Source organism: Dendrobates tinctorius, unplaced genomic scaffold (assembly GCF_039654945.1).
Source record: "Dendrobates tinctorius isolate UK_male_01 unplaced genomic scaffold, ASM3965494v1 ptg000039l, whole genome shotgun sequence".
In the NCBI taxonomy this organism is placed as follows: Eukaryota; Metazoa; Chordata; class Amphibia; order Anura; family Dendrobatidae; genus Dendrobates; species Dendrobates tinctorius.
This window is the reverse complement of record NW_027361707.1, coordinates 44249901-44266396: the sequence shown is the minus strand read 5'-3', so window position 1 is coordinate 44266396 and position 16496 is coordinate 44249901. Positions and strand designations below refer to the sequence as shown.

General features: G+C 46.6%; 1 protein-coding gene and 1 pseudogene across 2 annotated transcripts in view; one reads left to right on the top strand and one right to left on the bottom strand.

The window, feature by feature from the left end:
• The window catches only part of KCNIP4 (potassium voltage-gated channel interacting protein 4), a 976654-nt gene that overhangs the window by 733147 nt on the left and 227011 nt on the right, over positions 1-16496 (top strand). The window lies entirely within an intron of this gene.
• LOC141088581 (inosine triphosphate pyrophosphatase-like) lies at positions 15684-16295 on the bottom strand (annotated as a pseudogene).

Here is a 16496-nt window from a genome sequence, read left to right as displayed (position 1 = left end):
CTCCGACTCCGACTCCTCAATTTCCCTTACACCGACTCCGACTCCGACTCCACGACTCCGACTCCGACTCCCACACATATTGCTTATATTTAAGTGAAAAATTTATTGTAGTACAATGTGAACCTCAGACATTTAATCATTTCTATGATCCAATAATCAAGATATTTAGATAGAACAGAATATATATTGGTGTACTACCCGGTTTTCATTCTTTTTGGTACAGATACGATATGGATAGACAGATATGGATAAATGGATAGATAGAGCAGATTTCTAATCTGCTTTTGCTATTGAAAACATTATCTATGAGCTCAAAAACCTTTCAGGTGATGCGGTTTTTTAAAAAGATGATCAGCTTTTGCAGCTGAAAAACGTATCCTCAAAAAACACAGGAAAAACGCTGTGTGTGAATGTAGCCTTAGATCAGGAATAGAACAGCCATTTATAGGACATTTCATAACTTTCCCAAACTCCTATGAAAAAATATTCAGCACATCCTGCATTGAATTACTGTACCCAATTTATTATATATTTTAGGAGTCGGAGTCGGTCCATTTTATACCGACTCCAACTCCGACTCCGACTCCACCAAAATGAGCACCGACTCCGACTCCACGACTCCGACTCCGACTCCACAGCCCTGCTAGCAACCTCTCCGGTTTTCTGGATGTAGCTTGCATTTTTGTTTTTTCCTCCTCCGGTGACTCATTCATAACAGAATCACCAGCCATACCGCAGATTCTAGGGTACTCAATAGCAGGAAAGAATTGTAAAAAAAAAAAAGTGTCAGAATTTTTTTTTTTTTTTTAATGTATATTTTTTCCTCTTTATCTCTGGGGCCGTAGGAGGAATTTTTTCTTAATGGAGATTAAGCAATTATCTGATCGTGTGGAGCAGCTCGCTGCTGAAGTGCGGGGAATTTCCGCCTATCTTGCTCATTCACATGCTGCTGAACCAAAGATCCCTACTCCTGATGTGTTTTTTTGGGGATCGGTCTAAATTTTTGAATTTTAAGAATAATTGTAAATTATTTCTTGCCTTGAAGTCTAGCTCATCGGGGAGCTCTGCGCAGCAGGTTAAAATTGTCATCTCTTTGCTGCGCGGCGATCCCCAGGATTGGGCGTTTTCTTTGACACCTGATGATCCTATTCTAACTAATGTGGATGCATTTTTTCAAGCCTTGGGGTTGTTGTATGATGAACCTAATGCTATTGATCACGCTGAAAAAGCCCTGTTGGCATTGGGCCAGGGTCAGGATTCTGCAGAGTTGTACTGTCAAAAATTCCGAAAGTGGGCGGTCCTTACTACCTGGAATGATTGGTGCCTTGGCAGCTCTCTTTCGGAAGGGTTTGTCAGAAACCGTAAAAGATACTATGGTGGCATTTCCTGTTCCCTCTGGTATTGACGATTCTATGTCATTAGCCATTCAGGTTGATCGGCGTTTACGTGAACGTAAAATTACACGAGAAATGTTGCCACCTGTTGAACAAATGTCTGAACCTATGCAATGTGATAGAGTTTTGTCTAGGGCACAACGTCAGGAGTTCAGAAGGCGTAATAAGCTGTGTTTTTTTCTGTGGAAATGCCTCTCATAATATTTCTGTCTGCCCTAAACGAGAGAAACGTTTTGCACACACATTTGCTGTGGGTGGTGTACAACCTAAGTTTCTTCTGGCAATTACTCTGATCTGCTCCAGGTCCACATTTTCCGCTAAGGCTTTTGTGGATTCAGGAGCGGCTCTGAACCTGATGGACTTGGATTTTGCTAAACGTTGTGGGTTTCCTATGGCACCTCTGCAGATGCCTATCCCTTTGAGGGGTATTGATGCTACTCCTTTGGCGAAGAATAAACCTCAGTTTTGGACCCAGGTGGTAATGCGGGTCGCCCCAGACCATCAAGAAAATTGCAGATTTTTGGTGTTGCATAATTTGCATGATACCATTGTTTTGGTGTTCCCCTGGTTGCAAATCCATAATCCAGTTTTGGATTGGAAATCTGTGTCTGTGGTGAGTTGGGGTTGTCAGTGTGCTCTTAGTGACACTCCTGTTTTCTCCACTTCTCCCCAGTCGCATGATGTTCCTGACTATTTGGCTGATTTTTATGATGTATTTAGTGAGAATGAGTCTGCGTCTTTGCTTCCTCATAGGAGTTATGACTGTGCAATTGAGCTGAGCCCTGGGTGTAAATTTCCCAAGGGTCGACTTTTCAATTTATCTGTACCCGAGCATGAGGCTACGCGATCTTATATTAAGGAGTCGTTGGAGAAGGGTCATATTAGACCATCCTCTTCACCCTTGGGTGCTGGGTTTTTTTTCGTGGCCAAGAAAGATGGTTCATTAAGGCCTTGTATTGACTATCGTTCCCTCAACAAAATTACTGTTAAATATCAATATCCGTTACCCCTGATTTCTGATCTATTCTCCAGAGCAATCCGCTAGCTACCAACCTCTCCGGTTTTCTGGACTTAGCTTGCATTTTTGTTTTTTCCTCCTCCGGTGACTCATTCATAACACATCACCGTGTCCTCCTCCGACAGCACGGATAGCGGGATCGCCTTGGACTTGGGGATGTCGGCCATGTGAGCAGATCATGATATGTCCTGCACCAGGAGGCTCAGGTGGGCATTACAATGTGAGCCGGACTGGTATAGTATCTTTATAGAATCTTTCTTTCTCTCTCACTGTTATTTCTTTCTCTCTCTGTTTCTTTCTTTCGCTCTCTTTGTTCTTTCTTTCCCCTCTTTCTTTCTCTCTTTAATCTTTCTTTGTCTGTCTAAACTTTCTTTCTCTCTCTGTTCTTTCTTTCTTTTTCTTTCTTTATTTCGATCTCTGTTCTTTCTTTCCCCTCTTTCTTTCTCTCTCCCTCTCCTTTCTTTCTTTCTTTCTTTCTTTCCCCGCTTTATTTTCTCTCTTTCTCTTTCTCTCTCTGTTCTTTTTTTCTGTCCCATCTTTCTTTATCTCTGTTCTGTCTTTCTGTTTTCTTACTTTCTCTCTGTTCTTTCTTTCTCTCGCTCTCCTTTCTTTCTCTCTCTCTGTTTTCTTTTTTCTCTCTCTGTTCTTTCTTTTCCACCGTACCAGTCGGTGTGCCCACAGTACCAGCCACTGCGCCAGCCAGTGTGCCCATAATGCCAGCCACTGTGCCCTCAGTACCAGTCACTGTGATCAGCAGTGCTAAATGGGTGTGGTTGGGGCATGGACTTGGGTGTGACTAGTTGTGAAATGGGCGCGGTCGGGGCGTGGTGTAAAAATTGTCCCTCTTTCCCTTCTTCAAAAGTTGGGAGGTATGATTAACGTATCAGTTGTAATAGATTAGAGGCCTGGTTGTGATACTTGCAATCAAATGAAACTGTAATGTCTGCACTGTTCATGGAAGCCTGACAGCTGTTAATATGTCTTTTATGGACAGTCTTGAAGCAAGCCACTCCATTTGCCAGATCCCAGGGGTTGCCCTGGCTTTCACGCTTGGACTTGGTCCACAGAATCAGCTGCTGTCTGGTGGATCAAGCTAGCAGAACAAGGTTCATCACTCAGGGTTGATATTAAGAGGTCACGTCAGACACAAAATCAGAAGGATAGTGTCACGATCCATTTTTGGATCTGTGTCAGTTTGGGTTTCTCAGATATAAACTTTTTTCCTTTCGGGCCATCGGGGGTTAATGTCTCCCTGGTGTTTTATTAGTGCAGTGGTGGGACCAGTGTCCGCACTTACCAATTCTCTAGTGAGGGATAGTTGCAGGGTGAGGTCCGGACCTGTGTGTTAACGAGTATGTATGGTGTCCACCAAAAACATCCAGTGGAAGTGTGCTGCTGGGGTCTGGAGTTCTCGGGTATCGGACCGTATCGTGTTGTGAGTTCATTGAGTTCCCCTTCCAGGCTCCCTCTGGTGGTAACAGGAGGTAGTGAGGCTGATTTAATCAGTAGAGATCTGCCACCTTATAATGAGGATGACGATTGGACCTCAGGATTTAAGAGAGCCGATGCCCTACTCTGGTGCTGGTGATTCCTTCTGTTTGTCAGGTCTTGGTTCTCAGCTCTGTTCCAGTCAGCTCAAGCTAAGTTTCTCTGCTAATGTTCACACTTGATTTTGTTGTTCTATTCAGTTTTTTGTGTGGTCAGCCAGCCCCGGCTGGGCTGTGCTGAATTTCCATTCTTATTTATCTGTATTTGCCAATTTGCTTTTTGTCCCTTATTAGAGTGGCCTCTTTTTCCTCTGTCTCAGAATATTTCAGAGTGCTGATATAGTGGGAGAAGTCTAGTGACTTCAGGGTTAATTTTGTTATCAGAAGTGTTGGACATTATTTTGTAGGGTTTTGGGCAGATTGCAGACAGTGTCTTTCCTTTCCTCTCCTTTCTAGTTAGTTTGGGCCCCATCGTTTGCTTAGCCAATTTTCCTGCCTGTGTTTGTGTTTTCATCTTGTTTCACCGTCAATACATGTGTGGGGGCTGTCTATTCCTTTGGGGTCTGCTCTGGGGCAGTTAGTTTTCCCCTTTTCTTGCTTTAGGCTTATTTAGTCTTCCAGCCGTGGCGAGGCGTCTAGGTTCATCGTAGGTACGCTCCACGGCTGCTGCTAGTTGTGTGGTTAGGATCAGGGATCTGCAATCTGTATAGTTACCAACCGCTCTGGTTTTTCTGGGCTTAGCATGTTTAGGTTTTTTCCTCCTCGGTGACCCATTCATAACAGAATCACCAGCCATACTGCAGATTCTAGGGTACTCAAAAGCAGGAAAAAGTTGTTAAAAAAAAAAAGTGTCAGAATTATTTTTTTATACATATTTTTTCCTCTTTTTCTCTGGGGCCGTAGGAGGATTTTTTAATTTTTTTTTTCCCTAATGGAGATTAAGCAATTGTCTGATCGTGTGGAGCAACTTGCTGCTGAAGTGCAGGGAATTTCCGCCTACCTCATTCAGTCACATGCCGCTGAACCTAAGATCCCTACTCCTGATGTGTTTTCTGGGGATCGGTCTAAATTTCTGAATTTTAAGAATAATTGTAAATTATTTCTTGCCTTGAAGCCTAACTCATCGGGGAGCTCTGTGCAGCAGGTTAAAATTGTCATCTCCTTGCTGCACGGCGATCGCCAGGATTGGGCTTTTTCTCTGACACCTGAAAATCCTATTCTGACTAATGTGGATGCATTTTTTCAAGCCTTGGGTTTGTTGTTTAATGAACCTAATGCTGTTGATCAAGCTGAGAGAACCCTGTTGGCATTAAACCCTAAGGCCCTTTGTTCTCCTCTGGGATGCCTGGAGACCGCCTCAACTTGTTTGACTACCCCTGGACGGGGAGGGGGGTGGGGGGAAGAACAGCAGCTGAACAGGTCAGTTCCGGTGTGGACAGGATCGTGTACAGACAGCATTTCAGAGAGAGAAGGACCCATTTTATCCTGGAATCTTGTTTCCCTGGACATTTTATCCTGATACTGGACTGCATTCTTATTCTGGACTATCTTATCCTTTGTGTGGTGGACTGAATATGGACCTTTTCGTATTTTTGCCTGAATAAAGGTCTTGGAATTGTTCACTCTTTGCTTGCTCTGTTGATTGTTTGATACCAGAGAAGGACCCCGTGACAACTGGTGGCAGCGGTGGGATCAACAGAGCGTCACCCAATGGAGAACCACACACAGAGTGAGTACAGAAATTGGACTGTGTATGCAGTTTACTGGAGAGAGCCAGAGACCTGGCCTGAACTACCAGGGACTGACTAAAGAGGCCTTAATCAATCTACTGGTGGGCGCTAGCCTGGCCACCTCCTCCCAGATGTGTGAAGGATGAGCACTGGAGACAGGGATCCCCATACAGAAAAGCCAGTGGTTGGTGTGGTATGAAGAAGAGATGGCGGTTCTGGGCCCCGGTGTCTCTCAGGAGTACAAGGAGGAGGCTGCCCGCCGGGCACAGCGGAGACAGGAAGCAATGGAGCTTGAAAAAGGGAGTAACGCAATGTGGAGTGTAACCCCAACAATCCGGGAGCCTGTACGGATCACCCGGACAGAGTTTAAGCCATTTGATGAGGCTTCTGGCGATGTGGAGGGGTTCTTCAAAGACTTTGAGCAGCAGTGTGCTGTGATGGAGGTTCCCCACTCTAGCTGGATGCGTTTGTTAGTGGGGCTCCTGAATGGAAGCATGGCGGAGGCTTACCGAACCATTGATGCACTGCGGAGTCGGGATTATAACATTGTAAAGCGGACTATCCTGGATTACCATGCTATCACCCCTGACTCATATAGGGCCAAGTTCCGAGACCTCCCATGCACCACGGGGAGATCGTTTAGGATGCACATAAGATGTCCGAGGCATGTCAGAGATGGCTGGAAGCAGAAAACGCCTTTACTGTGGAAGATGTTATACAGGCGTTCCTTATAGAACAATTTCTTGCCAAGTGCCCTGCAGAGGTACGGGAATGGGTCCGGGAGCGCATGCCGTGTACCGTGGATAGAGCTGCAGCCCTGGCCGATGAAGCCCTTACTATTCGGCCGCAATGGAGGAGGCTTCTGGACAATGAACCACGGCCTGCTCCCGCGCCCCGTCCCCCTCCAATTATATCTGCCTTTCCACCTAGTCGCAAGCCGATGACAATCACGCCTCACAATCCTAGGCCCCAAAAGTTCCGACCACAACCTGGGGGTATCACAGAGAGGAGGTGTTATGGGTGTGGATAACCTGGACATTTGCAGTCTGGCTGTCCCTCCAGGATTCGGAGGGAGCCCCACGCAGCCCCACCTCATCCAATGCATCTTGTACACTCCACCACACCTGAGGAAGAGCTACCACCACCCCCACCAGAGTGGACCACCGACCACGGCACCATAGATACCCCTACTGGAGTGTACGGACTCCGGCCTCTGTCCTTTAGCTACTCAGAGCAACGGCAACGCCACCTGCAGGATGTCTTTATTGATGGATACAAAGTGTCAGGATTTAGAGACACGGGGGCATTCTTGACTATCGCTGACCCCCGTGTGGTTCGACCCAAGGCAATTTACCAGGGTCCGGGAATTCCCATTGTCCTGGCGGGGGGTGCCCGTAAATATATACAGCGAGCCTCTGTGCGTTTGGATTATGGTTGTGGAGAAAAACTGTGTTGGATTGGAGTTATGGGAGGACTTCCTGCAGATATCCTCCTTGGGAATGACATCGGGGAGTTACAGTGCCAATTTGTGGGAGCAGTCACCCGACTACAGGCCCTTCAAGCACTACGTCATCCGGACCCCACCGGGGAGCAACCACCACGAACCGCATCAGAGTCGGTAAGCAATACTTTCGCTGCTACTACATTGGGAGAGTCTTGGGACAGAGAGGAGTTTAGGAGAGAAATAGAGGGTGACACTACCTTAGCAGCCCTTAGGCGAAAGGCAGAAACTAGGCACATGGGAGATAATGGGGATGGCTTCACTCGAGAAAATGGACTGTATTATCGTGTAACAAAGGGCAGTGACCAGGGCAACCCTGACGCAACGACCAGGCAACTCATTGTCCCTCAGAAGTACAGGGCACAGCTACTTCAACTGGCCCATGACATCCCCTTGGCTGGGCATCAAGGGAGAAAAAGGACTGAAAAGAGACTCACCCAAAGTTTTTACTGGCCGGGCGTCTCGCAGTCGGTAGCCCATTATTAGCCCATTATTGCCGCACCTGCAATGTGTGCCAGCGAATGCGGCATCCAGGAGCTCAACATAAGGTACCCATGCAATCCCTGCCCATAATTGAGGAACAATTTCAACGTGTAGCCGGGGAAAAAATATATCCTGACCGTGTTGGACTATGCCACTAGGTATCCTGAAGCTGTGGCCCTGTCTAGTATTACAGCAGTAAAGGTAGCCGAGGCCGTTGTTACCATCTTTACCCGGGTAGGGTTTCCTAGTGAAATATTGTAGGATCAAGGCACTCAGTTCATGTCAGATCTGGTCCAGTCCCTATGGCATACCTGTGGTGTTCGAGCCATTCGCACCACCCCATACCACCCGAAGACGAACGGACTATGTGAACGCTTTAATGGAACCCTAAAAAATATGCTGAGGGCTTTTGTTGACATTGAAAAAGACTGGGAAAAGTACCTGCCACATCTCCTCTTCGCCTATTGGGAGGTTCCCCAAGAGTCCACAGGGTTCTCTCCCTTCGAACTACTGTTTAGCCGGAAGGTCCGTGGGCCTCTCACTCTTCTGAAAGAACATTTGGAGGGAGACATCTCAGATACCGGAATGCCCATCGTTCCCTATGTTCTAGAGCTCATATACCGTCTCGCCCAGCTAGCTACCTTCGCTAAAGAACATCAGCGAATGGCCCAGTCCAGACAAAAAACCTGGTATGACCGTAATGCCAGGAACCGGGAATTTATGGAAGGTCAGCAAGTGCTCATGATTACTGCTTCCCCTGCCAACAAGCTTCAAGCAGTGTGGGAAGGCCCTTATCAGGTTGTCAAGAAAATTAATGACACTAACTATGTTATTGCCCTGGACTCTAGCGGTCGACGACAGAAAACCGGCCACATTAACATGCTGAAAGTCTACCACGACCGATCTCTGCCTGTTCTAGCTGTCTGCCACCCCCCTAGTGATACCACCGACGACGAGTATCTCCCAGATCTCCTCCAGGTTGCCCAAGCGGGAGGATCACTGGAACAAGTGCCCCTGGGCTCCCGTTTATCGGATATACAAAAGGACGATATTGTCGCCGTACTAAGGCCGAGGGCTGCTGCTTTCTCCTCAAAGCCGGGGAAGACTACTCTCACCAGCCACCATGTGGAAACCCCCGGACAACGCCCCATCCAGCAGCAGGCTGCCTACCGGGTTCCAGAGGCTGTTCAAGGCATGATAAAGAACGAACTGGAGGAGATGAAACAACTGGGAGTTATTCAGCCATCTCACAGTTCTTGGGCCTCTCCTGTCGTCCTGGTCCCCAAGAAGGATGGTACAACACGATTCTGCGTTGATTACAGACGACTAAATGATGCCACCAAGAGTGATGCTTATCCCATGCCCAGGATTGATGATCTATTGGATCGTCTGGCCAGTGCCCAATTTGTGACCACGTTAGACTTGAGCAAGGGGCACTGGCAGATACCCCTAACGGAGGACGCTCGGGAGCGCTCAGCCTTTATTACTCCATTTGGGCTTTATGAGTTCCTGGGAATGTCCTTTGGGATGAAAACTGCCCCCGCTACTTTCCAGAGACTGGTGGATCGACTGTTACAACAATGTCAGGACTTTGCCTGTGCTTACTTAGACGACATCGCCATGTTTAGTACAATCTGGGAGGAACATCTTAAACACTTGGGCATAGTGCTGAACTGTATCCTTACTGCAGGACTGACCATTCGCCCTGATAAGTGCCAAATAGGGATGGCTGAGGTGCAGTACCTCGGGCATAGAGTAGGGGGTGGGACACTAAGGTCTGAGCCTGCCAAGGTGGAAGCCATTAGCAACTGGTGTAGACCCCAGACTAAAAAGCAGGTACTTGCATTTTTAGGAACTGCTGGTTACTATCGCAAATTTGTTTCTAACTTCAGCACCTTGGCCAAGCCCCTAACCGACCTGACCCGCAAGAACATGCCTAGGAATGTGACGTGGACGACGGCATGCGAGGATGCCTTTTCAGCATTAAAGACTGCCCTCGTCACTGCTCCTGTCTTGGCTGCCCCGGATTATAAACACAGGTTCCTCGTGCAGACAGATGCATCCACCTTTGGGATCGGGGCAGTACTTAGCCAAGTGAACGCCGCCGGAGAAGAACATCCTGTTTCTTTTGCCAGTCGGAAACTACTGGATCGGGAAGTTGCCTATGCCATTATTGAAAAGGAGTGCCTTGCCATTGTATGGGCGCTAAAAAAATTGCAGCCATACTTGTATGGCAGAGAATTTACGATTGGTACAGACCACAATCCCCTCACATGGCTGAATCGCGTATCAGGGGACAATGGAATATTGCTGCGGTGGAGCTTGTCCTTACAACCCTACAGCTTCTCCGTCCAATGCAAGCGGGGAAGCCAACACCAGAACACCGATGGACTGTCTCGACAAGAAGAACCATAGGCTCCCCAGGCCGACCTACCCCTGCTACTGTACAAGGAACTATAAATAACTGAGCAATGTGGACTAAAGTGAGCAGGCCAGAGGTCTGTGTAGACTTCATGGCGTGCTCACTTATTATGGGGGGGAGAGGTTGTGATGGTGTGATATGTTATGTGGATATCATTTTTTGTATATTCCTATTTTTAACAATTCCAGTTATTTTCATAGTGTTTTTCTTATTACATTGTAAGTCTACAGCCTCACTGTATCTGTCTCTTGGTGACCCCATGTAGTGCATTAATCCCTAAGGCCCTTTGTTCTCCTCTGGGAGGCCTGGAGACCGCCTCAACTTGTTTGACTACCCCTGGACGGGGAGGGTGGTAGGGGGAAGAACAGCAGCTGAACAGGTCAGTTCCAGAGTGGACAGGATCGTGTACAGACAGCACTTCAGAGAGAGAAGGACCCATTTTATCCTCTGGTGCTAGAATTTTGGAATCTCGTTTCCCTGGACATTTTATCCTGATACTGGACTGCATTCTTATTCTGGACTATCTTATCCTTTGTGTGGTGGACTGAATATGGACCTTTTCGTATTTTTGCCTGAATAAAGGTCTCGGAATTGTTCACTCTTCGCTTGCTCTGTTGATTGTGTCATACCAGAGAAGGACCCTGTGACAGGGGTATTGATGCTACTCCTTTGGCGGAGAATAAACCTCAGTTTTGGACCCAGGTGATAATGCGAGTTACCACAGACCACCAAGAAAATTGTAAATTTTTGGTGCTGCATAATTTGCATGATACTATTGTTCTGGGTTTTCCCTGGTTGCAATCTCATAATCCAGCTTTCGATTGGAAATCTGGGTCTTTGGTGAGTTGAGGTTGTCAGTGTGTTCTTAGGGATGCTCCTGTTTTCTCCACCTCTCCTCAGTATCATGATATTCCTGATTATCTGGCCGATTTTTCTGATGTATTTAGTGAGAGTAAGTCTGCATCTTTGCCTCCTCATAGGAGTTATGACTGTGCAATTGAGTTGATGCCTGGGTGTAAATTTCCCAAGGGTCGGCTTTTCAACTTATCAGTACCCGAACATGATGCTATGCGATCCTATATTAAGGAGTCGTTGGAGAAGAGTCATATTAGACCATCCTTGTCACCTTTAGGTGCTGTGGCCAAGAAAGATGGTTCATTAAGACCGTGTATTGATTATCGTTCCCTTAACAAGATGACGGTTAAATATCAGTACCCGTTACCTCTGATGTCTGATTTATTCTCCAGAGTTAAGAGTGCCTGCTGGTTTACTAAGCTTGACCTCAGGGGGGCGTATAATCTTATTCGCATCAAGCACGGGGATGAATGGAAGACGGCGTTTAATACTCCGGAGGGATATTTTGAGTACTTGGTGATGCCTTTTGGGCTCACTAATGCCCCTTCTGTCTTCCAGTCCTTTATGAATGATATTTTCCTTGACTTTGTGGATAAGTTTTTGATCATCTATCTGGATGATATTTTGATCTTTTCTAGTGATTGGGATTCTCATGTGGAACACGTCCGGACTGTGTTCCGGATTTTGAGGGAGAATTCCCTGTTTGTTAAGGGATCGAAATGCCTCTTTGGTGTACAGAGGATTTCATTTTTGGGATTTATCTTGTCTCCATCGACTATTGAAATGGACCCGGCCAAGGTACATGCCATTTGGTCTCCTGAGGCTGTCTCAGCATTTCAGAAGCTTAAGCGGAGATTTACTTCAGCTCCGATTTTACGGCAACCTGATGTCTCACTTCCATTTCAGGTGGAGGTAGATGCTTCTGAGATTAGTGCAGGAGCTGTTTTGTCCCAAAAAGACCCTGTGACTTCTAAGATGAATCCCTGTGCCTTCTTTTCTCGAAAGTTCTCCCCATCTGAACACAACTATGATGTGGGAAATCGGGAATTGTTGGCCATGAAATGGGCATTTGAGGAGTGGAGACATTGGTTGGAGGGAGCTAGACATCAAGTTGTGGTCCTCACCGATCACAAGAATTTGATTTATCTGGAGTCGGCCAAACGCTTGAATGCTAGACAGGCTAGATGGGCCTTGTTTTTCACGCGTTTTAATTTTGTGGTCTCTTTTCTTCCGGGCACTAAGAATGTTAAGGCAGATGCCCTTTCTAGGAGTTTCTTTGCTGATTCTTTTAATATGACTGAGCCTACTACCATCCTAGGTGAGGGGGTAGTTCTTTCTGCCATTTCGCCCAATTTGAGACGCGCCCTGGAGGAATTTCAGGAAGATAAACCTGAGCGTTGCCCTATGGGAAAATTGTATGTTCCTGACCAGTGGAGAAAGAGAGTGATGTCTGAAATTCATTGCTCCGCATTGGCTGGTCATCCAGGTATTTTTGGTACCAGAGATTTGGTGAGTCGATCCTTTTGGTGGCCTGCCTTATCTCGTGATGTCAGGAATTTTGTACGGTCCTGTGAGACTTGTTCTCGGTCTAAACCCTGTTCTCGTTCTAGTGGGTTGCTGATGCCCCTGCCGATGCCCAAGAGGCCATGGACCCATATCTCAATGGATTTTATTTCTGATCTTCCTGTCTCTCAGAGAATGACTGTTATCTGGGTGATTTGTGATAGATTTTCGAAGATGATCCATCCTGTGCCACTCCCAAAGTTGCCATCTTCCGCTGAGTTGGTGCCCTTGTTTTTACAACAGGTGGTTCGGTTACATGGGATTCCTGAGAACATTGTGCCCGACAGAGGAGTTCAATTTGTTTCCAGATTCTGGAAAGCCTTTTGTTCCAGTCTGGGAATTCAGTTATCCTTCTCCTCCGCGTTTCATCCCCAGACCAATGTACAGACTGAGAGAACAAACCAGACCTTGGAGTCTTATTTAAGATGTTTTATATCTGTTGATTAGGATGATTGGGTCTCATTTTTGCCCTTGGCTGAATTCGCGCTGAACAATAGAGCTAGTTCTGCCACTTTGATGTCACCCTTTTTCTGTAATTTTGGTTTTCATCCTCGATTCTCTTCAGGGCAAGTGGAATTTTCGTCCTGCCCAGGTGTGGACACTGTGGTTGAGAGAATGCAGCAGATATGGGACCAAGTGGTGGATAAGTTGTTACTCTCTCAGGAAAAGGCCCAGTGATTTTCCAACAGGCATAGGACCATTGGTCTCCGGTTTAAAGTGTGTGATATGGTTTGGTTGTCGTCTATGAATATTCCTATGAAGGTTGCATCTCCAAAATTTAAGCCAAGATTTATTGGACCTTATAAGATTTTGGAGATTCTTAATCCTGTTTCTTTTCGATTGGCTCTTCCAGTTACGTTCAAGATCCATAACGTATTTCACAAATCTCTGTTGCAGAGGTTTGTTGAGCCAGTGTTTCCTATGGCAGGCTGGCAGCACCTGCTGACCCTGTGTTGGTTGAAGGCAATGTGGAATATGAGGTAGAGAAAATATTGGATTCTTGTTTGGTTAGACGGAGACTCCAGTATTTGGTCAAATGGAAGGGTTATGGCCAGGAGGATAATTCTTGGGTCTCTGCCTCTGATATTCATGCCAATAGATTGGTTCGTGCTTTTCACCGGGCCCATCCTGATCGGCCTGGTGGCGTGGATGAGGGTTCGGTGACCCCTCCTCAAGGGGGGGTACTGTTGTGAGTTCATTGAGTTCTCCTTCCAGGCTCCCTCTGGTGGTAACAGGAGGTAGTGAGTCTGATTTAATCAGTAGAGATCTGCCACCTGATAATGAGGATGACGATTGGACCTCAGGAATCTCAGATTGCATTTAAGAAAGCCGACGCCCTACTCTGGTGCTGGTGATTCCTTCTGCTTGTCTGGTCTTGGTTCTCAGCTCTGTTCCATTCAGCTCAAGCTAAGTTTCTCTGCTAATGTTCACACTTGATTTTGTTGTTCTATTCAGTTTTTTGTGTGGTCAGCCAGTCCCGGCTGGGCTGTGCTGAATTTCCACTCTTATTTATCTGTATTTTCCAATTTGCTTTTTGTCCCTTATTAGATTGGCCTCTTTTTCCTCTGTCTCAGAATATTTCAGAGTGCTGATATAGTGGGAGAAATCTAGTGACTTCAGGGTTAATTTTGTTATCAGAAGTGTTGGACATTATTTTGTAGGGTTTTGGGCAGATTGTAGACAGTGTCTTTCCTTTCATCTCCTTTCTAGTTAGTTTGGGCCCCATCGTTTGCTCAGCCTATATTCCTGCCTGTGTTTGTGTTTTCATCTTGTTTCACCGTCAATACATGTGTGGGGGCTGTCTATTCCTTTGGGGTCTGCTCTGGGGCAGTTAGTTTTCCCCTTTTCTTGCTTTAGGCTTATTTAGTCCTCCGGCCGTGATGAGGCGTCTAGGTTCATCGTAGGTATGCTCCACGGCTGCTGCTAGTTGTGTGGTTAGGATCAGGGATCTGCAATCTGCATATTTACCAACCTCTCTGGTTTTTCTGGGCTTAGCATGTTTAGGTTTTTCCCTCCTCGGTGACCCATTCATAACTGTATCGGGTGTCGGCCATCCTCAGCCCTGGGACTTACCAGCTGGAGTTACCCCCAGTAATGCCCATACTCAACTCATTCCCCAGGTCGGCGCTCTAGAGATTTGTGGTGCCTTCGGAGCATACCTTGTCACCTCCATCGGCCCACGTTTTCCATAAACCTGAGAGTCAGGTGATTGCCGAGGTGAACTCTGGTGGATCTAGGCATCCTCACTGTAGGTGGTTTTCCGGTGTGCGGTGTTGAGGGTCCAGAGGCCCCTCATTGTAAGGGGTACTGCCACCATCCTTTTTTGGATCTGTGTCAGTTTGGGCTTCTCAGATATAAACTTTTTCCTTTCTGGCCATCATGGGTTAATGTCAGTTTTTCCCCCGGTGGCAGCTGGTGTTACTATATGTTTAATTAGTCTGCTGGTGGTGACCACTCTCACCTTCCTATATAAGGTCACCTGGTGCATCAGCTGACGGTTGGTTATGACAGGTCCATTTTGGATTCCAACCGTGGTGAAGGCTGGAGCTACCTGGTGAGTGGTGGTTCAGCTTATCGGGAGCAGTGGTGGTTCTGCTGAAGAGAGGAGCTTTCTGGAGCAGTGGTGATTCTGCTGAAAGCTGAAGTTCAGGAGCCTTACTCTGCTGCACGGTGCATTGGCCACAGAGAAAGCTAAGTGTTGTTTTGTTTAACCCTGTCTTCTGTCGTATCTCCCCCTGGTGTTTTATTAGGTCAGCGGTGGGACCAGTGTCCGCACTTACCAATTCCCTAGTGAGGGATAGGCGCAGGGTAAGTGAGGGACAAGGTATCCTGCTTGGCGACAGGTTGAGAGAACCTGTGTAGGGACGTCAGGTTAGTCCAGGACTCAGCCGCAGCAGAGTGCAGGAAGTGTCCTTTTCCCCGTTCCCTATAGCAGGGCCCACCGTTGTTATTGTGTCCCCGGTGTCCCCTTGATTGTTTGTCTTGTTATTTGGTGACTGACCGGTTGTCGGGTCATGTCACGCAGGGCCAGTCACATATCGTGACAGACAGAAGGTGGTCAAAATACAATCAGAGATCAAGATAAATGAGAAAACCACAGAAAGAGCACAAATTATAGCTACTGTATTCCAGATAATTTAAAGAACATATTTCGCCATATGTCAGAGTACAATAACGTGGTGGTGGACTTAAAAGTGATGTAAAGAAAGTATTCAAATGCTCTATACATGTCAATCTTTAGGTTCCTCCTCGCAGACTTTAGGGGTGCCATTCTGGATACAATAATCTGACATTTCTTTCAGGGATCTGTACCGATGGGAAATACTCTTCTTCACCTCTTTTGGAAGCTCAGCATACGTTTGCCCATAGCAATCAGGCTGGAAACATGGTTCCCACCCTTAGTCATGAGGCCCTCGTGGAGATACTATTTGACCTAGGGTTTTCCCTCTGAACAGTAGTATGGGGTCTTATGGGTTTCCAGTGCTATAGGCAAATGTGCAAAAGGAAAATGCAGATTTATCCTCAAATCCTGCCAACGTTTGATGCAAGCCTTCAGGTTTTAACTTCTCAAGAAACTATTTTATATAGAGGCCAGGAAGACCACCCAGAGCATTGAAACATAAACACGTGTCTTCAATGATGACTGGACCTTAGATCTGTTGTGCAGCTTCTTTACACTTTAAAAATGAAATTTCATCAGATTCTCCTTGGTATTCAGGCAAGTCGATTTTCTTAGCTACAAGTTTACAGGGAAATTTATCTCTAAGTATCTGAATGACCTCCTCCAGCTTCTTGGCATTGCCTGTCACAAACATCACACTCCTGGCAGTCACTCCAGCCATCATATATGTATACCAGATAAGCAGAACGGTAGTTTGAACTGATTCTCAGGGGTTTAAATAGCGAGCAGTGCCACCCAGAGCTGACATCAGGAAGAAACCCAAAGCTTCTGGACTGGCCAGAGCCACAAGTCCCAGGAATAAAACTAGGCTACCGAACTTTGCATTGGCCGACAAGAGAAGCAGGAGTAGAACAGACAGGCT